This window comes from Wasmannia auropunctata, unplaced genomic scaffold (assembly GCF_000956235.1).
Source record: "Wasmannia auropunctata unplaced genomic scaffold, wasmannia.A_1.0 LD335996.1, whole genome shotgun sequence".
Taxonomy (NCBI): domain Eukaryota; kingdom Metazoa; phylum Arthropoda; class Insecta; order Hymenoptera; family Formicidae; genus Wasmannia; species Wasmannia auropunctata.
The window spans coordinates 596,585-619,428 of NW_012026894.1; the positions used below are offsets into that span (position 1 = coordinate 596,585).

A 22,844-nucleotide genomic window follows, 5' to 3' on the forward strand; every position below is an offset into this window, starting at 1 on the left:
TTCCCGATAAAAGCCTGCGAGCGCCAACGTGTAAATACGTCAAAGGGCTTAATTTTAATATTATCGCACGGTGAATTTAATTGTTACGCGTGCTCGGAAAATTTATTCAATGGCTGCGGAACGTACATTAACCGCAATTTTGTCGATTACGCATGCTAGAATATGCAAAGGTATGCCGGTAAAGTGCATAAACCCATCATTCATAAATCGTTCCGGCACTTCGATATTACCAATAATGAATTGCCGCGAAGCGAAACGAGGTAATTGTAATGACCGTGGTAATATGTTATCTCGATAATACAGGGTTATTCTGGAGGAAATATCATCCGTCTGGAAGACGCCGAGGGGGAATGTTCTTTTGCGAACAAAGACAGAATAATCGCAAAGACAATAAACTAGAGCTGGCTAAGAGTCTGGCCATCAGGTCATCCATCCTATTGATGCCGACGAAATATGGCGGAACTAGTAAGGTGTCTCATTTGCTTGCGGTATTAACACACACATGCATCTATATAATAATACACACACAACAGCAACACATCACACCAATGTTTACTACGACGCCATGTTTCGTCGGACTTCACCAGCTTGGCCAGACTCTTAGCTAGGGACTCTAGAATAAACAAGAGGGCATCGCCCTCTTATACTTCTTGTTTCATAACGAAAAAACTCAAGGAAGACCAGCTCGGAACAGACTGAAAGTGACACGCAATTCGAATGCAAAGTAGCCTTCCGCGACAATGAGACTTTCTCGGTCGAAAAAGCGTCTCTTCAAATGTAAATCAGGATGAATTTCGCACATGTAATCGTCACAAAGTAGCTAGTCGCGAGCGAACGTTATCAAAGCTGTAGGACAGGAAAGTATTTAATAAGAAAAGAATGAAATCACGTCGCCTCTCTTTTTCGCTGCATTCCTTATTGATATTTTAGAGGCACTTGGCAGGAGAGATAAAGTCTCCTTTTTTTTTCCTCCTTCCTCTTACTCTTCTTTCGATCAACTTCGAAGAAAGGAGAACGGCGAAGAAATGAAAAGCGCGCATTATAAGTAAAATATTGATCGTGTCGCGTGATTTATGGCTGTAACATTATTTATATATACGTTACGACAGCAATGATTAATTTCGAGCGATATAATTATCACGCGTGAATCACACGAACACGACAAAGAACTTTGTCGCATCAGTCATCGATTGAACGTGTTAAATGTGTGAAGTAATTTCCGTGCCGACTTTATGCATCGTGTTCTTTTTAAAAGTATGTACATACAAAGTATATATGTATAATATATACATATATATGTGTGTACATATAGCGTAAAATGGCGAAAATCTTTCGGAACACCTGGAGCACAGTTTAATCACGCGACAGAGGCACGTATAAGTTTCGTAGTAAACGCATACACACGGTAGCGACCAACGCAACGCGCGTCTCCGCTGTTTATTTCTTACATAATTTAAGACGGTCTAGGGAATACGGAAGTTACACAGAAGAGAGAGAGAGAGAGAGAGAGAGGGGGAGGGGGGATGGCGAGAATGCTCTAGGCAAAATTGTAACTGGCAAAGTAGAGCAGGGGCACTAAATTTGTTTCAAGTAGCTCAGCGCACATATAATTGTCTAAATTGTCGTAAAAGAAAAAACAGAAAACTTTGCGTATATATAAAATAGTCCGCACTTACTTTCGTCATCAATTGACTTGGAATAAATTCAGTGAATTTTCAAGCATATTGTGACATGGCGAGAATCTAATTGTAAAGTTACAACGGTATAAAAGAAGAGGAAGAGAGAGAAAAGAGGAAGAAACAGGTCACAATATCTTCAACGCAAGCCGAGCAGTTTGGTGAATTTCCTATACTCCTATGCTTTGTATTTTAAATCTGAATCAGGAATCAGGAAAAGTCATTGATTGTGTCAGTAACGCCTTGCATCGCTAATGAAATAAATAAAACAGAGCGGAAATCGATGTGCAATTAGCAAAAATTACAGTCCACTGAGATCAACGATGTCACTGATGTCAATGATCATAGCGATTATTCACTTATTTATTAGTGATTTCCGAGAAACAATGAAGTTGAATTTCACTGATTATCAGTGACTTGGGACTGATGCATTTAATGGATAACCTTTGAATGGATAATCAGTGACTATCCACTGATTCAAATTTAGAATATTTTTACAGATGTTGCATGTACTGTTAAATCATTTAAGAGAAGTCAATTACAGCACTGGTTTCGTATCCAATATTGTTCTTCCAGATTACGTTAGTAAGACAATCGCAAGCAGGAACATTCAATTGTAACATCTTTAAAGAAGCGTATAATAAGATAAAGGATTAAAAGAACAGAAAGCGCGGAAATTTGTGAAAGCTAGAGAACTGCGCAAGTTGAATTGTACATCGCGCACACTGAATTGTACATCGCTATACAGTCACGAAACTAATTGTGTTCGGACAGTGATGGCCATTATATCGGTGATTTTTTCAAACTGTTTGCCCGGGCGTTATTTATATTTGAACACCGTTCTATTTGTATTTGGACAACTAATTGTGAAACTAGTGCCGCAACGCGTGCGTGGAACCGCAATTTTTAACATCTGGGCAACTATTTGAAGAAAATTACATTATTGATGTAACGGCACATTGTCCGGACGCAAGTAATTTCGTGTGACTGTAAACGCAATTACAATGTAAAAACCTATTAAGATATTTTTTTAATCGTTACATTTAACCGTTCGGTGACGCGCTTTAATGATAGATTTAAAAATTCACGATGTTTACTACCTCCCAAAGCTAATATAATCTTCAAATGATTATTTACGATCTTCAGATTTATTTAGGTTAATTGTTTATTACTCATTCACAGCGATAGATGATGAAAAATGCATTGCAAAAACAAATTAATTTTAATATAAATATCTTTAACAGACGTTAAATCTTTTACTTAAACATTAATCCGCCCTTCCTTTAACATAATTGCAGAAAGTAAAATTGGTATTCATAGTTCGCATAATGAATTTTGTGAATTCATTTCGTGAGCAATTCCCCCGAGGTTACTTTAATTATGTTCTATCGGAATTCTTATCAGCTGCATGCAAGAAATGTATGTTTTTTCTTTGGCCACCTTTATGTATACGATATATTTTGATGGTCTTCTATTTTCCAATCATGCCTCGATCGAATAAGTACTTGTCTGAATGACTGAACTTTGTTGAATTTGCAACGATAATAAATACCATTAAAAGATAGCAAATAGTAATGGATCAATTAACATTTTATTATTTTAAATATTCTGTAAAGAGATAAACGTCGCGTGACACTATCTATCTAGTTAACAAGATTACGTGCGCTCGCCGTACACGTTGATAAGCTTCGTATCTCGTTAGCTGTCGCTACTCTGAAGAATGCGCCGGCTAAATTCTCGATTAAGAGCCTCTTATTGTAACGATAACAACGCAACGTTAACAAGCCTTCGTGAGCGTGAGCGCGTCCGTCACGAGCCCGCCTCACGGATTCTTTTCGGTCGAGGCATTCCCACGACGCGCGAGGGAGCCCTTAATTGTAATTAATGATACCGGGAATTAGATTCGACAGTAGTTCAATCCCTCTCTCGAGCGCGAGGAGCACGCGACGCACTTGTCCCGCGTTTAATCAGATTCAAGTTGCGCATATAAGCGACGGAGACGTTACACTCGACGAATCGCCAAGTTACACCCGACGAGTCGGACAATCCTTTCTATTCTGAGAGGCTTCCGCCTCTGGTTTCTAGAGAAGTTCGCTGATGTCGGAGAGGTTCTTTGCCATCGAAGTCGTTGAAGGATACGTACACGCACCGCGTGCACGCGAGAATATTACGCTAGATCGGCAACGAAGATGGAATTTAAGCTTTCTTTACGGCGACAGGATTTGTGTTGAAACCGCATTAACGTAACGTCCGCCTCGCGTTTATTAAAGCCGAGGCCGTTTCTGCCAGCCAACCCCAAGTCCGGCAAGTAACAGGATCATTTCCTTGCTAATGGTATCGCGCTTCGAAGCTAACGTTTTTGCGAGGGGCAGAGCTGTGTCACGCACGAATCCCCGGTGTTACACTTTGAATACCGGCGGCCTTATCTAGGCGTCACACGTAGACACGAAGTTTGTAATCGGTAAGTGGATTAGCCCATTCGGTAATTTAAGTTCATACGTGTTTCAGAAATCTGTGAGAAATTTCGCGCCTTCGTGTCTGCCTAACAAGAGAATTGTTAGATAGTTTCGCGGCGGAACTCGATGAACTTCGCGATTCTAAAATTTCACAAATGAGGAAAAAAAGCGCTCTAGGATACGGAAGGAAAAAGAAACAAAAAATATATGTTCCGATTTAAAAATATATGCTATACTTAAAGAAAAAACTATATTAAAAGCAATAAAATGTAACGAGATCAACATTTCTGTCAAATGTGTATTAATAATTTATAACAAAAACCAATTAACATTGTTCTAAGAAATTTCTTCAGAATTAATAAAGTTGAAAATATACATTGTGTTTTTTAATCATTCTTCAGTTGAGAACCAAAAGAAAAATATTATATATTCTTTATAACATTTCGTAGCATAATTAGGAAACTATCAATTCAATAGTTTGCATTTTCCTACAAATACGCGTATTTGAAGGTAAGCTTAAAAAATAGGCAATTTTATTTTATTTTTAGTTATGTTATTATATCGTAAAATTGGATGTGAAAGCGAAGGTTCCATAAGCTTTCTCCGTGAGATTCTATGAGCTTCCATCGTAAGAATTTCAAGATCTACCTCGAGAGAACATTAATGCGATGCCGTCATTCGTCCTTGTGCGCTGAAAACTTAAAGGTTCCTCGAGATCGTGAATAAACCAACTGTACTGAGGACGCATTATCGATCCGCCGCGCGACTGCTTTTTTCACTAGGAACTTTCTTTCACTAGTTTACGGAAAATTTATGATAATAATTAATATGAAGAGCCACTTCCATCCTGGCAACCCGAGCGGCCCCTGGGCGCGGTATTTAAATATATTACAATATGCAGAGATCCCGAACGTTCATTAATATTTGACGACATTGTTTTAACTTATAGGGCTTTCGGACGGGAGCTCGATTGATACCTGTGTGTCGCGAAAATTGCTCGCTGTTTCATAGCGCGCCATGACGAGGCAATTCCGGGGGTAACTGACGAAAACGGGGAGATAAAGTTCAGTTTTGTCATTGTTTCGTCATCGTTTCGCGAAAGTTAGTGTTCTTTAATAAGCTACAACAGGGAAACTATGCGACGCACGGCGACACGATGATAAATTACCGTGTTCGCAGCTACGTTCGCTCATTATCGAAATTTTGCACGCATGCTTGCTTACCAGATTCTAGCGATTCGCGAATACGCTTATTAATTGTATCAACACGTTTTAGAGACGATAAGAGCACGGAAACCGCACAAATATTTCATACGACGTGACATTGTGAAGTGCCACATTTAGTGTTCTTAAAATAAACGTTCACAATAAGTGAATATAATACACACGAGAAATGTCCGAGAGCGTATCGTGTCGTCTTTTTGCAGTCGCTAAGCTGCAGAGCTAAGCACATATTTTAGTTTTAATTGGATTGCCTTTGTATCTATAGGTTCTGATGACATGTATATTCAATTGAAACTAGCTTAAATTAGTTTGAATGCTCGTCGATAAAGATATTTCATTATCCATATTTGAACCTCGCAAATCTCGCTGTAATGCAGCGCTCTCGTAAGATATATTAAATTGAATTAAATTTAATCACTAATATAAGTAAAAAAATCATTTTTAAAACATCATCTATTCTACGATATTTCAAACGTCGCAGGAAATAAATCAGCATATAAATCAATTAAAATCAAGAAAGAAGAGCGAGCTGTTAGTCTCCTAGAAGTATCTATAACAAGTCGAGGTCATATCCAAATTTATCGGTGGTCACATAGAAAATGTCATAAAATACTTATATAAATTTCCTTTTCGTAAAATAGGCTATACGTAGACTGCAATTTTAAAGTGACCAAAAGTGCATATCGAGCAAAAATACTATAAATAATTATTCGAGTAATTAAATTCAACGGGCAAAAGCTAAATCAAATGGTCGTGCATACGAGAATCGATTTTACTCAATAAGTAGGCACGTTAATATGATGACTGTTGATCAACTGACTCATCGCTAAATTAGCGTCGTGATTATCCGCAATGAGCGCCGCTCGGCCGAGCGTCAAAGGATCATAAACGTATTCAATCTCGAACTAATCGGGCGTTATAGGGTCGACCTGAATTCTGTTGCTTAATTGCTGATATTCTAGATTCCAATAAAGACCATCGAGAGAATCTACGCATCCCTTATCAGGGTGGATAATCGATGGAAAACCGCACGGGGTTATTGTAAAATTGTGCTAAAATCGTGTAATAGTAGGTAGTAATTTGCGACACGTTTCTCTTCGTTACGCGCTGAGAATTTTTAATAAACTCAACTGAAATTGACGTCTTTTTATTTTTAATAAAATGGTTTTTTTAATTATAAAGAATATTATAGAAAAGAGTATCTCTCAAAGCATATTTTAAGCAACTTTTGACACAATTGTTTAAATACTTAAATTTGCACTTACTGCTGCTATACATATATAAAGCCAATTAACTTGATCTGCTAATAAAGCGCTCGTTGGCGAAAAGTACAATGCTATATGAATCTCAATTCTTTTTTCACTTGACATTTTCAGCTTAAATATACATATCAAAAGACAATATCTCTTGTCAAAAATCGATTTTCTATTCGTTCACCTATTTTAATATTTAGCAGCCGTCACGGCTGATTATTAATCTCAAGTGACTATAATAATTGTACTGAAAATTATTAGCGCAACCATGCACAATTTCACTCTAAAAATACACGATGTACCATATTCTTGTACCCGATTTCATTTGTATCGATCTCAAATCGAGAAGCATTGCGCAAACTTCGTGTTCGCGAGATAATCGAGTTCGGAGTACCGTGAAGTCGGACACTTAAAGAAGAATTCGCGTATCATCGCCGACAAGCCGGCGAAGTCGATATTAATACGCGGGGAGTCAACAATATTTGACCGTCCACGTACAATATTTCGCTGCGAAATCAAAATTACGAGTACATTGCGTAACGGGACACGTGCGTCAAGTGTCGCGCGTACGTTGCGTAATGTCCTGTCCGCAGATTACGAGTTTACGAGCCCGTATACGAACGATCCTTTTTGTGGATCATACAGAATTTAATGACAAAATTCCGAGAGCGGCGTATACGACTGGCGATGCATGGTGAAAAGCATTTCACCCTTTGTTCGTCTCGCGGAATTGCGGATCGCGGCCGAGGATACAATGTCGGAAACGATTGTCACTCCTTTCAACGGATTCTTCAATCAATTTTTAGACTTTTTTCAAATGTTTATTCATATATCGAAAGCTATTCATTTGACTGTGGAATATTTAACGGCTCGACAAAAGGAAAAGTCTTAAATTGAGTGCTCGATCGTACAAATTTAAACGGCGTGACATCTTTTTCAAGTTTAATTTGGCAAACATTATTAATGCTTCGACATTATAGTTAAGAAAATATCATTTTCCAGAATAATGCTCGGATAATGAAAGGGGGTGACAGCAAAGTATCCCGAGGCAAATTCTATGTCGGGTATAGTATTTCGTAACTCACGAAAGTTCGTAGAAGCTGACTTGCGCGAATCCGGCTTCCAAAGTACGCATTCAACGAGGCGGTGTTAGCGAGGTTATTGAGAATAAATAGTCTCTTAGCTGTTGTCATAATCGTTACATGACTATCAACTTGAGTTACGCAAATGCGAGGGGAGGCCGTTTCGTAGTGTCGCGAGAATCCGAAGGGATCAAATTTATCTACGAATACAATTTCTGCGTGAAAATCCGACGTGGCCAAATTCGATATACCATCATTCGCATAGTACAGTACAAGTTGTTTATCTCAAAAGGAATAGCGGTGCGCGTTCAAGTGCCGAACTTGGAATAGAAGAGCTTCGAAGAATTCTAAGACTTGACTTAGAACTCGAGTGTCCAATTTCATAAAAGCTTCAACATCAGTTTCGAAACACAGTTAAAAATTTAACTACGAGTTTCTATTTCAATTACATAGCAACTATAAAAGATTGCTTCTCTTTGCCTCTTCTTATTGCTTTTCAATCTTGCACTAACAAAGATTTTTATCTCAATTATCTTTTTAATCTGTAAATATTTAATCACGCAGAAAGCATTATCTTTTACCAATAACTCTCCTCCAGATTCCATTCGTTCATCGTTGTCTGCCTCTTCTTTTCGTACAAAAGCAGATCGCTACATTATTATACATTTCATATAAATGAGTTAAATTTCCTGCTTCATGCTCAGTCACTTGCGTATTGTTACCGTTCTTTGTCGAACTCTTCATGCATACACTAATTGTTATGTACAATTTATTTAACGAATGTTTGTGATGCCCTTCTTGAATATTATTTCGTTACATTAATTTTCACTAGGTATAATATATTCTACATTAATTTTCACTACGTATAATAGATAGAGTATCAGCAAATTAGTATCAGGTTTAAGCTGTAAACCTCACTTTTGGTCTGCAATTGTTTGTATCCAAACAACACAAAATCCAAAATTGAGAACGTTTAAAGATGTCTAAAAAAACATCTTAAAGATGTCTAAAAGATTCCTTAAAGACATCTTTGAGAGACGTCTTATTACGTTCCAATTTTGAACTTTATATATATATGTTGTCTGAGTATCTTATACTCTATCTACATATTTATTATTCAGCAGGTCCGTTTTTATTTGCTTTCGATAAAGTTTATATTAATATTATTATTATTATATATCATTATATTTCGCTTAATTCTCGTTATTCTTGTCATTCAATTGAATCGAATAATTCAATATCCTCTGCTTCCGAATACGAAATCATTTTCAAGTTGTCTCCATAGCACATAAATCCTGATTGGATTTAATCTACATGCAAACTAATCGACAGTCTAATCCGGGAGTACCCACGCATAGGTCTTCGAGTTTCCTAAAGACAGTCAACCGTGAAGGATCATCGTTAGAACTACAAACAGTGGTACGCAATTATAGGGAATACGAAGCGTGCACCTCATTAGCGAACAAATCCGCAAAGCCAAACTGCGAAGCTACTTAATCCTAGTAATATCAAGCGGTAAGGCCTCGGAGGCTCATACTTTAGCTAGCATAGGCTGGGGAATCGCGCGCAGCAGCATTACTCTCTTCTGCGTTAAAACTTGAAATTTCGCGTCGAAATTCGCCGTGTGTTCGAATGAACGGTTTCGAACGGTTTCGAATGGGGTATTGACCGATATTTTCTTGCGCAGAAAAAAAAATTCTCGTTAATCAAATATGAGATTTTTGGCGAAGCACAGGAGTAAGATCAAATATTTCAATATGGTCCAGTTATATATCTTTCCATTGCTAGAGCCAATTTTCGATTTCCAGCGGGTAAAAGCGCGCTGGGGATATCCATTTCGGTTCGACAACTTCGTTCTTTCATAATAATCGGATCGGCGATAACGCCGTGACGGAAAGACAGCCGCGGTTGCAATAGCGAAAGCCAAGTGTCAAGCGGATTGATCCGGAGTCGTACCTGCTGGGAATATTATATACCGCGATTCCGCGATATAACGTCACTTTATATGTATATAACGACGCTGATGGATTCAAATAAAAAAAAAATAAAAAAAGAAAAAAGAAAAGTAGGCGGCGAAGAAATATCGACTGAAAATCAGAGAAACTTTCGTGCGATAAATAGGCGCCGTTCGAGCGACTTTGAGATCCGCCCAGTTACCGTATTCCGCATTCCATTTGGCCCTCACACCTTATTCTTCTTTGTCCTCGTTATCCGTCAGTGTGTGTGATACGGTGATCTATTCGCGAACTGAGGGAACAGTCGAGTCGGTAAACCGCCCCGGACCGTAAGACCAGCATGCGCGAGTCTCATCTTCGCGAGTCACTGGGAATAACGTCACGTGATTGCGCGGGGACGAACACACCGCTCGTGAATAACGAAGGGCGCCATCAATCTTTAACGAGGAACTTGGACGAAGAGAAGAGAGGGAGGAGAGAGAGAGAGAGAAGAGAGAGAGAGAGAGAGAGAGAGTCTTCACCGACGAAATGAACATCGCACGCAATAATGCAGCTCCATTGTTGCGCCCGGATTAGACGACCGCCGGGCCGGGCGGACCGTCCAAGAGCGGGGTTCGCCAAAATGGCTTTACACGGAGGATCGAAGCCGGCCCTCTCTCGCTCTCGTCCCCTTAGTCCCCTAATCGGTAAACGGACAGGGCCCTGCGCAAATTCAGTTGGACGAGCGAGTGTCCCCGGTAGTTGCCTGTACAGAGCGATCCTCGCCCCATGGTCGGCTTCTTGAATAATTTCGTATCGACCGCTACATATCCGAGCATTATGCGATATTAAGTGGAATTACTTGCTGTAATACGCGCATATTTCTTGCGTATATCTTCGCAAGCGTTGAACGCGAGAGTAACGGTTCGCGATCCCCCTCGTTTCATCTCCGAATCTCACTGCGCGACGGGCGTGGGCGTCATGAAATAATCGTGAAGTCTCGTGTGTTCTTTGCCGGAAATTAGCCAAGGGAAATTCGTCGCATTTATCTCGTGAATATCTCAGCTAGTCTAATACGTGACTGCAAGATCAACACCGACTTGAGTCAGACAAAATCCCGCCGCGCGAGATCGACCGAGCGGCGTCTGCTTCAACTATTTTGATATCGTACATCTTGATTAGCAGAGAATTTTACTGTACCGCCGGTTTAAATACGTACAATGCAGGCACATACAGCGGAATTTCGTTGTGGTGCTTTTTCAATACTTACACAGCTGTATACGTACATATATTTTGCAAGAAAAACTTCTACTTCCACATACAGCAATTGCTCATTATGAAGGAAAAAAAAAGGCAGATTGTATCTGTTCACGTGGCTATCCGAATAACAGTTTGGCATCACGACGAAAGTAAAACGCGCAATTACACCTGATCCGCGAATTATCAGCACGAAACATCATCCATACAGCGGGGCGCTATTACATTCCGTTCTTGCCCCGATTTCCCTCAGATAGAACGCTTAATTGCGCGGCACGTATACGACACACGATTTCCTTAAGAAAACGTATATAACTATATACGATAAATAGCGCGGCCGAGTGCGTGCCGAACCTTAAGCTTTTATAAAACCGACGAAATAATAAATCGATAACGCGGTTATAAGGCACAACAAAACGCGCGAAGCGATATATTTCCAGAGCGCAACACGAAACGCCAGCAAAACGGTGCGCTTTGTACCGTTTGTTCTCCACTGAAAACCTCTCGGCCTCTCCGCGTACACTCGTCTTATTTGTTACGTGATATTCGACCGGCATTCGGAAAACGCCATCGGTAAAAGACTGAAATCCGAATACGGGTCCGCTACGCAAATATTTTTGTGTCGATGTACAGGTCGCGAGCGAGCGAGAGAGAGAGAGAGAGAGAGAATCGCAGAAGGATCGTAGTGAAAAGGAGAGTAAAATGGGTATACGCGTATATAGCAAAGAATCGACTCTGCTTTTTCACACACGACAGCGCGCGCTGCAAAACAAACGCTGTCAAACAGAATTTCCTCGCCTTTCGATTTACCTCTCCCCCCCCACGTGAATGTACGTCGCGCTAAAGAAACACGAAAACCTCTGAAGCTCCGACGACACACTGAGGAAATTTTGTTTAATGGGCGAACCAGAGAACGCGTTGCAGCGAGCGTATACATGTAGCACCAGTATGTACCGAATGTATTAACGGAAATTAGCAGATACACGCAGGTTTGCGGGTGTGGACACCGTTTTGCCGCTTGTCCGTGCAGTTTCATTTTTTAATTATACGTCCGCGGAGTTAATTGCGGTTAACTGATTAGGCAACTCATGCGCGCTCGCTGAGCCGCGGCTAATGATAATTGCGCTTTGCTCGTGCCGTGCGCGGCGGTCGGTGGCAAAGTGCTTCGTGCCGTTAGCGCAGAATGCGGGAATTTGTCATGCGTGCCGTGGCGCGCTCGCTTAACAGTTTCCACTGTTTGGAAGCGGCAGTCAATGGTAAGCGCGTCGCTTTACGCGCCCAAGTTCGGCCCTAAGAGCGGCCCGCGATTTCGCTTTCTCACCTGACGCGACGACGCTCGTCTTTCCCTCTCTCTCTCTCTCTCTCTCTCTCGCACAATCCGCTCCGAATTCCCGCCGTGATTCGGTGAGTGATCGCACCTCTCCGTCGTCTCTCCGCGCGAAATCAAGACGGCAAGAAATAAAAAAAAAACCGGCCAAATGGTCACATCGTAGTCGGAAGTTCGTCAACTCGGATTTCGCACGTTTCGAGAGAGACTTAACGCCAGCTTCACTGGCTGACAAACGCCGTTTCTTCCGGGCGAGCGACGGTAGAAACGACGCGCCACCCAATGAGGACGATTCGTTCTCGAGTCTCGAGAGCCGCGAGCATAAACGGGAGTAAACTGCCGCTGAATTAGGTTGACGAACTTCGAGAGCGCGTCGGCGGCGGCGGCAGTGGCGGCGGCAACGGCGGCAGCGGCGACGTCGTCGGCATTCGAGCACCCAGCGCTGTGTCTGCTAACGAGCTTAAATTATGTCGTTACAGCTTGAGAGAGCCGCGCGGTGTCACGTTGAACGTCGAACGACGGGCTGCGCTGTCTTCTCCTCGCGCGCGAACGAACGTTTTCCGTTTTTCACAACGCGCTTCGCATTTCAAAAATGCACGAAAAATCGCAGCTTTAAGTTCATGTACTCGAGACCAAACCGTTCGCGAATATGACCTACATAACGCGGGCAAATTTCATCAATAATTGCAGAAAAGGAAATTAGCTCTCTCTCTCTCTCTCTCTCTCTCTCTCTCTCTCTCTCTCTCTCTCTTCTTTCTTGACCTTTTTAATATGCTGCACTGTACAAAAATTGCATGAACAGCATATATAATTATGAAAATATACATTTCCGTTATAAATCATGCAATTTTTATAATTGTTCACGTAATTTTATTTTCTTTTTTTTCATAATGCAGAAGAAATGTACAAAAACAACTTTGTTCTTAAAAAGAAAGTCTACGCAACGTAAATACATACATTTCTCATTCATATATTTTTTGCATCCAATTTTCTTAGATAAAACACTATTAGTAATTTTCGTTCACATCGTATTTGAAAAACTTATTTTTTTTATACGTCACGTATATGTCAGGCGGCCATATCAAACATTTTTATCATTGAAGAAAAATAGATTCGCTCCGCTTTTAAATCTCCCTGCGATACTTATCTGCGATAGCCGACAGAAATAAATTGCACGTTTCTAAGCATCGCCTCGAGATTTACCCCTTATCATCGGGAATAGGTTTCGACGTTTCCCGCATGCTCGCTTACACGCCCGTGTCTCGAATACTATCTCGGCGCGATCTCACGTATCATATAAAAAAAATCGCGCCACGGTCGCTCATTTGTCTCGGTTTGATGCCTCTGCTGATGGCTCCGCGTTAGAAACTCCCGTAGGACCTATACACGGTGTGGACGAACGAAATCGCAACGTATCCGCAATGAGCAGCAACGAGCATCAGCTACTCAGGGCACCCCGGAGGGTTAGTTCGCGTATATATATAGATCCGGAGATTGCGATGCATCCGCGTGCAAGCGAGAATGAAGAAGCCGCGCCGGGGGTATGGGAACTGCGAGCTTTGACGTTTGATGTCCTGCCAACCGGTCGGTTATTTCGCGAATTTTCCTGAGCTCGCGTAGTGACGCGATTACGGTACGAAATATCGCGCGCGACCGACGCGTGACGCGGTGCCGAGCAATATTCGAGATATTTTACGTGGTGGTACGTAAACCGAGCGTCAAGTTGTGGTACGCCAAAAATTAACTTTATGTTGCTGATGCCGGTATCAGGGAAAGAAAAGTCACGTGTATACGAATGCTGCTTCTGAATGTCGATAAATGCAGGAGAGACATTTTCTCTGCGTAATTCATAATATATGTATATTGTAGTCGTTACCTCTTTACGAGGATATTGTAATGTTAAAAATGTAGAAATGAGATATTCAGAAAAATTTTAATCCGACAGTAATAGAGACACTTTGATAAGAGAGAAATGAGGCTGTACCCAACTGAGAAGCGAAACAATTATAACTCACGTGAAATCTGACACCATTAAAATATTGTATGATTGTCGCGAGACACTCGTAACATCAAACACTTTTATTTCGAATGTAAAAGTTGTACACGTATATGAAGTAGAGGACCGATTACATTTCTGTCAGATCTGCCTCTTCATTTGTATCGTATATATCAATGTTTTCAGCTTTCTTAATATATATTTGTGCTTCAAAATGTAGAATTAATATTAAACAACCACGAAATGCTGAATATTGATTGACATTTTTACAAATTTAGAAAATAGACATTGAATTTCAAAATATATAATCCGTTAAATATTAAATGTAAATAAATACGTTCTATCGAATATTGCTACACATTACAGTAATATTATATTAAACGCGATGTATTAAATATGCGTGTGTATGCTCAATATTAATGTTTCTGGGCCTCGAGATAAATTTCAAAAATTTTGTTCAGTTTAAAAACAAGATCGAAAATTATAAGCATATTATCTGTAAACAATTAATTTTGCATGGCATAATTCGGTATAAAAAACAAAGTGTGAAATTGTAAATCAGCGCGTAGAGTTATAAGGTTAAAAGAAACTTCGATCAGTTACCCTTTGTAATGTTCGAAGTTCGATATGTCACGGTTGATGATACGCCCGACGAGAAATGACGTGAGATCCGAAAAGAATAATAAACTCTCCACACACAGTACTGTCAATATGAATTTTTCATATTCCCGATATATGCTTTTATGAATTTTCATGTCAATATAAATATCTAGTTGTTATGACGATATGCGGTCAGAATTATTTATAGCACGATACATTAAAAATTACAGTATTTCGAAAATATCAAATGTTTTAATATAATTGATTAAAATATATATTTAATATTTTTACAACATATTGCCGATTAATTCTAACAATGAGATTTACCCAGAAAAGATATTCAATATATAGATCAATAAATATCATCTGGTTTATGAACGATATGAAAATACCTTTCAAAAAGAAAATTAATAAAAAAAAATTAAAATAAAAGACGATATGTTTCGAAAATATCAATATCTTACTTGTTATAATTTTAGATCTTGCAATTTACATCTTGCAATTTTTTTTGTTTTTCACAGAACAATAAAATCGGAAATTTAATTGAATATAAACATAACTTGGTATTAACATTACGAATAATATTATTAATATATTGCATCCTCATAATGCTTTTAATTGTATTTTCTGAAAATTTTGCATGCATATAAAATTTGGCAAAAAAATAACTTTATTGGATTCGAAGACAATTTCTCTTTTGTGAAAATCATAATTATTCATCACCTTTTGTTTATCGAGTTTACTCCAGGGAAACATTTCTTATTTCTATATAAATTTTCACTCTTTTATTTATGCTCATAAATTTGTTCCATAAATTTCAGACGTAATTAGTATTCAAGATAATAGAATACTAAAATATGTCAATAAATAATCGCTAAAAGGGATTCTATTTTATGAATTGTTAAAAAAATGGATGCATCTGCTTGCGCTCTGTACATAATAAATCGACGAATAGTCGATTATTATATATTTAAATATATTTCAGAATTAAACGTTAACATATTTCATTTTAGTCTACTCATTTTAGGGCGATGGATCTGCGAAATATTATTTTAATCTCCGACATAGTTTCTTTCATATACATATATAATTATATATATATGTATATTAAATCTTTAAATCATCTTCATTAGAGAATCAAATTCATTATCAAAAATTAAAATAACACATGTAGAAAGTATGGGTACGATATGCGGAAGTGGAACTGTAACGCACGAAAACTATGTCGAGCTATCAAATACAAATACATTCGAATTAGAGCAGTGTTCAAAGAAATTAATATCTCGAAAGAAATTGTTGCGTAATCTCGAATCTTCTTTTATCGACTTTTTCAACAGGTATATGTATAAATAGCTAATGAATTACCCGCTCATGATTGCTTCGCTATCGCCCGATGCCTTCCGGATCTTCTCCCCTTTCTATTGTCTGCGCATTCATTCGCGAAAGCGCGGTTAATTACGATCGCACGCGCACTAATTACTGGAATCCGACGATCGCGCGGCACTTCGCACGGCACGCCCGACGTTAACCGTAACACTACGTGCTCTTTGTTACACCATCACGAAAGAACGATTGCGTGACAGATGTAGCGATCGCGCAGAGCTTACAATCCAGCCAGACGTCCCGTAAATAAGTCAAGCGAATGGATCCCGTAACGGCCGAAGGTTATAAAAAGATCACCGATATACAAATGTCGAGTACGGTGGGCGGTTAAATAATAAAACGCGAGGTTAATCACGATTATACGTATTGATTAAACGCGACGCGACGCGATGCCGACGTCTTGCCGACTGCCCGAATGCGAAACACTATACAGCGTTGATAAATAATTTTGGCGATGTCGCGTAATGCGATGCAAATCGAATCAAACAGCTGTATTCAAGATTCAACGTATCGTTCCGAAATATACAATCGACATTGCGCAATTCATCTCACAAAACGCGTAAAATTCGTACGAGATGCACGTATTACCGGTAAACGTGCCCGATATATCACGGCTTTTCATTGCTTAAATTACTCGGTCCAACGATTCACGTTCTCAATTCGGAAACGATCAGCGCGAGTTAGTCGGGGGGAGGAAAAAAAAAGAGAGTTCAAAGCACGGCGCGAGATACATCCGAAGCATCAAGGAAATAATTCTATCGACCTAAATATGGGTAGTGAAACGATTTGCAATTCCCAGCAGCCCCTATCGCGCTGATTTCCGTTTCGAACGGAGTAAATTGCGCGAGATGTGTCGTATCTCGAATAGCCGTCGCCTCGACACGCGTAAGCCGTTAATCGCGCGAACTGATGGTCGTTCGTGTAAGGGAATGATCGCGTTCTCTCCCTGATATTGTACTTATCGCGACCGCGTTCCGAGTGATAATAACACGATGCACGAAGTGGCCCGCGGCGCTGTCTGTCCTCCCGCTCGACTCTCATCGCGCGAATGGTAACAGCGGCGACCTTGTGTATACAATGGCGCAATGTAAAGAGTTACAGAAATCGAAACAACGAGCACTGCACGTTCCTGTAGCCGTTACAAATATTTGACATGTTACAATGACAATGTACACACACGTATACGCCAAAAACATTCCTCATATTTCAAGTTAATTGTGGTACAAATGAATTACTATACAATATTTTGCGTTTTGTTTTGTGGATTCGCTAGCGTCATTTAAGATGATTAATTAATTTTGAGAATATCTTGAATTTATAAAGCTTGATCGAGATGCTGTTTCTTCGATCCTAATCCTTCGACGAATAAGCTACATGAATGTTTGATATGTATGTAAAGCAGATTTTTAATTCCCTTTCATATAAAAATTTGGAAATAGTTGAATAATAATTCCACTTAAAATAAAATATTAAATGTGTGACGAAAGAGTTAAATTTACCTTCGTTTTGATAAAAAAACAATATATATAAATAATTTTATTATTACCATATTCTTTTCCATATTTTAAATCTTCAAAAGAAATAAAATTGTGCCAACTTAATAAATCAAAAAGAGAATTGTGTCGAGAAAATATTATCTTTTCCTTTATTAAAATTACTGTTTCTGAAACGTCAACAAGTAGAAAAAATAATGCTAAATTAATTTCCATAAAAAATCACTATTTTCACTCAAAGAAAATCTTTATTCCTTAAATAAACGTTAGATTGATATTGCTAGTATGTCCATATCGTTGCAACGACAACATCGAAAGAAGATTTATTTTAAACAAAAAAGTACCGCTGTTTTAATAAACGATACGTAAGAAAATTACCCAATATCATTAGAGTGCAAAAATTGTATGTGCAGAAAATATTTTATTATCCTAATTGTAATATTTGGAGAAAATCTACTTTTGCAGATCTGCCTTCAAGTTCAATTTTTTATATGAATAACCGTTTTACCTCTTAAATATTTAAACTATTAAAACGGTTTAAGAACAATCTCTTTTTAAATCATCCTTTTTTATTTAGTAGTAATTTTTCTTACGCCAATACTTGTAAACTATTAATACGTACATACATATGGATTTGATCCTCTCCCGATCATACAATTATTGAACGCGAGAAGTAGAACATGGGCCGTGTCAAAATAAATCCTTGAGTTTCTCAGTTAAATCGCGATTAAAAATATCACTTCGCCTCGCGAGATCCATTCATCAAACTATAGCTCGTATCAAGACAGGTTTTAGCCGGGTTCTTCAGCAGAAAGGCGACTATAAATACAGGTCATAAAGACGTCAGAAGTCTCGTCAATCTTTCGGGGAGTGCTGTTTATTATTATTTCGATTATTTCTTCTCTATGCGTGCATACACGTTGGTGGAGCTCAAGCGCGATTCGGACTTTGATTTATCGCGGGAATTACTATATAAATGTGCATGCAAGATATTATGGAATTTTTCGTCATGAAATTTTTCATCGGCGTTTTATTCCCCTCCTCCCCGAGCTACACAGTTACCGTTCGTGCTGCACTTTCGCATGCTTACCGACATCGAGGATAAGCGGAAAAATGCCACAGCCAGGATCAAAGTCAATAAATTCGGGCAACAAACAGAATGCAATCTCCTAAAAGCTACGTTTCGCGTTCGTGGCGAAATAAATATCTCGCTCGCCGCGCCGCCGGCCCGCTTCGAGATTCGGCTTGAGGTTCAAGCCCCGGCATTGCCTTTCGGATTTCCGGTGGACCGTATCCTTTGCATCTTCCAACCAACGTCCATTTAAACTTCCACTTTGCTTGTCGTTATCGCGCTCCTAGACCTTTTCGCGCGCGCGGTTCGGCGCCTTTGCGCTCAACAAAGCGGACGAAAGAAAGAACAAAAGAAAAAAAAAAGAGGAGGAGGACGAGAAAGAAAAGCCCGAGGAGGAGGACAAGGAGGAAGAGAAGAGAAAGAGAAAGAGAGAGAGAGAGAGAAAGGGGCAAAACGCGAGGGAGGGAATAAGAACGTTCAAAATGCGCTATTTTATCGTAGCTTCACTGGCGCGGCTAAGCGTGCCCCGCGGGCGTCTACCGTTAAGAAGACGAAAACGACAACGGACCCGACCGGCGGACTGGCAACGGCGATGAAACGTGCCGTCGGCCCCTGGGTATCCCGCGTGTGCTCGAAGCTACATGAAAATCCCATAGTCGTATGCTGTCTGGGAGCACTCGTGGCGCGACAAAGACGGATAAAGGCGGAGTCGGAGCGAAAGGACCCCGAGAATTATTACAACGGCAAACAGGGGGGGGGGGGGAGGGAGGAGAAGGATAGGTCGTGTCGTCGCCGCAGCAATACGCGGCGACGCAATTTGCACTTGTTGCCGTCAACACAGTCTGTGCATTAAGCTTTATTAAACCGGTGCGGCGAGTGTTTAATTTAAAATTACTACCGGGGTCGTCGACAAAGTCGGGAGGCGGCCGCCATGTCATTCGCCCGGGAGAAATTCATCGAAATTGGATCACGCGCGGACGAGAAATAAAATCAATCTCGGGCGCGTCAAGCGGGGACGAAACACGAGAGGGTATCGATCATGGTTAAGATCAACGCTCGTTGCGCCGGCGGCTTGATTAATTGACAGAATCGATCCTGCGGTCCGGCGAGTTTATGCGGCGAAACGTAAGCTGATTTCGGGCCACATTGTTGCAGCCGTATGACAGCTGGGATAGAAAAGCATTAAACTGCTTAAGCAACCCCCATGTCGGGGGTCTCCGCGCACTCCCTCCCCCCCTGGGAGGGACGTGATTTCCATATTTCTGCAGTCACAAAGAGAATGTGAGATAAATTCGTGCACGATACGTATAGGTACATGCGGGCGACGCGCGACGCTGCCATAAGTCAAACTAAATTGTTTCCGCTGTACGTATAAATATTGTTAATTAAAAGCGTCGCGAGACAGTGAAATATAGCCCTGTTCGATGCCCGTCTGTATTGCCGCTGGTGACGTTGCGGGACGGACAGAAAACATAGTTGACTTTACGGTAGAGCGGAGTGGCGCACGTACGGAGCATCAAGCCGGGAAAATGTTGCACTAGACACGTTCGAATGATACACGTACAGGTAGGTGTAGTTGCGGTACATGTTGAACTGTCAGTAACAAAGTAGACCGACTGAGAGTAAACAGGACGGGGATTGTGGACTACAAAACTACGTAGGTACACTTACACCGTGAAATGCCGCCGTATTAGAAGAGCGTTGATTTAAGCGCCGATTTCAGCGCTGCTCCGGGTGGAATTTAGGTGTTTGATTTTACAGACCAGCGACGGTAACGGGCTCGAGAAACAACTGAATAACTGAGACTATCGTTCTCACGTCTGATGAATTGCGTTCCACATTTAACCGTACGCTGCGTTTGCATGAACATATCATATCAATAATGCTCGGCGTAACATGAGCAGTACGTATGGATCTTACAAATATCGCTCGCTATCGTTTCGGGGGAGAAACTTTCCTCTCTCGCCATGTAATATTAACTATGCGTCGTATATACCTATATGATTTTCAGAGTAGCGAAGGAAGTTCGTGAACGCGGCGCGGCAGTGACGCGTAGAGAAAAGGGCGAAGAGGAAGCGAGTCTGTAAAATCCGATCGCTACCGCCGAGAAAGCCAATATTCTACAACAAAATCGATACTCTAAATAAATATTGTTCGATAGATACTCGAATTGACGGCGTATCTCCCGTTTGTCGCCGAAAGCCAATATTTATTTCGCCGGACCGAGAAAAGCGCGCGCGCGCGAGAGCAAGAGAGAGAGAGAGAGAGAAAGAGGAGAGAGAACCCTGCGCTAGAGACGCATATATTACATACCTTTGCAAAAAATTTGCCAGATAAATATGTAGCTATCGATATATCGAGTCGCGCGCGGCGCACAAGTATATCGTATCGCGCAGAGATATTTTCGCCTAAAGTACCTTTAGCGTGCGCCAAATGGCTCAATGTGGGAGCTCGCAGCTTCCACCGCACTACTAGTACACCGAAGCTTCTCCGTTAATAATATATGCGAGTTTTTTTTACTCGTTATTATAATACAAAAAAAATGTGATTTTATATAGGGCATATAGGGTGTGTCTTACTTTTTGTATCCGCGCCTGGAAGTGAACTGAAAACTTCCGGAAAACTTCGCAGCTTGTAGCTATATCTGAAAAAAAAAAAAAAACAGCTATTATTAATTACAAAGTAAACATATACACACGAAAAGAACGATTTTGTTAAAAGATCTAAAATTTTGCTAAAAACAGATCTAAAAATAATTTTTTATTGCATCATCAAAATAATTTGTTGGAAAGTTAAAACTGATAAGTATCGCTGTAAAACGTTTTGATATTCTAGCAATTATTTTGACTTTCGCACAAAGTAATTTTGATTATTGAACAAAAATTATTTTCAGACCTGGATTCAGCAAAATTGTTGTTTCCGTGCACGCCTTGATAAATAAAACTCACGTAAAAGCTATATAATACAATACATTTATATATTTTTTATTTTTATTTTTCAAAAGGCAATGGCGAACCATCGAGAGAGCCATAAAAAAATCTCTTCAAAGTAAACTGTTCAAATAGCGTTAAAAAACATTGGTTCGATATATCTGCAGAATATAAGTAGTAATCACGTTTCTTATCTTTCTGACAAAACACTAAGGACTATAAGAAGATATATCCTCTATATATGTATAGAGACGTATTGATTTACGCAGCTGAGAGACAAAGCAGACAGAGAGATATTCTTTACATGGATTAACGTACAGGATGCGTAGCGTGTTCATTACAAGAGAATCTATGAACATTACCTCCGCACTAGTAGCGCATTAATGCGAGATAATACTGATTTATGTGGAGCCTTTACAGTCGAGTTGAGGTCGAGTTTGTGTCACATGTACTTCCATACCTGTGAATTCTACTTGGAATATCGATCAATCCGGCGGTACGTATCGCCGCCTTGTTCATGATTTCATGTTCGATTAGTTTATAATAATTATTCAATAAATATTCAAGCTTAAATGAAATAAATTAAATAATAGGAATAAAGCCAATGTACGTAAGCGCAGGAATTTATAACAATATATTTAAAATACAATTAACGATAAACATTCTAACGTTTTTATTACAGATTTTTTACAATTTATTATTGTAAGAGGATATTTTTAACACAGAATTTATTAAAAAGCCAATCTATTTATTTCTCTTTTCATTTTTATTTCCTTTTTATAAATTAATACGACGAAAAAAAAAGTCACGAGACAAATATCTTCTTAGTTCTAATAATATATTTCACATTAATGTTTAGTGGAAACTTTTCGGAAACTTCATGAATATTAATGATATATGGTCTTTAAATTTACGGTACGAGAAACTCGAAACGCACGGCAACGCGGGAGCTCGCCGCGTCCGTGACATATATCGCGATCGCAAGGACGGAAAATTGCTGTTACGAAGGTTCGCAAGAAAGGGGCGTCGCGGCGACGGAGATTGGCAGTGCGCCAAAGCGCAGCGATGTGACGGGGGAAAAGGGCCGTGCATCATTGATGATTCGGTTCTGATGCGCTCGCACCCGCTCCCATTCTTCACAATGCAAGATGCATCGTTGGCT

General features: G+C 39.9%; 1 protein-coding gene across 1 annotated transcript in view; it reads right to left on the reverse strand.

Moving 5' to 3' along the window:
• LOC105453636 overlaps window positions 1–22,844 on the reverse strand; it is a 183,284-nt gene that overhangs the window by 103,565 nt on the left and 56,875 nt on the right. Inside the window, exon 3 of the mRNA XM_011695766.1 lies at window positions 21,332–21,396. The gene's annotated coding sequence lies outside the window, so the exon portion shown is untranslated. The remainder of the gene's footprint in view (window positions 1–21,331; window positions 21,397–22,844) is intronic.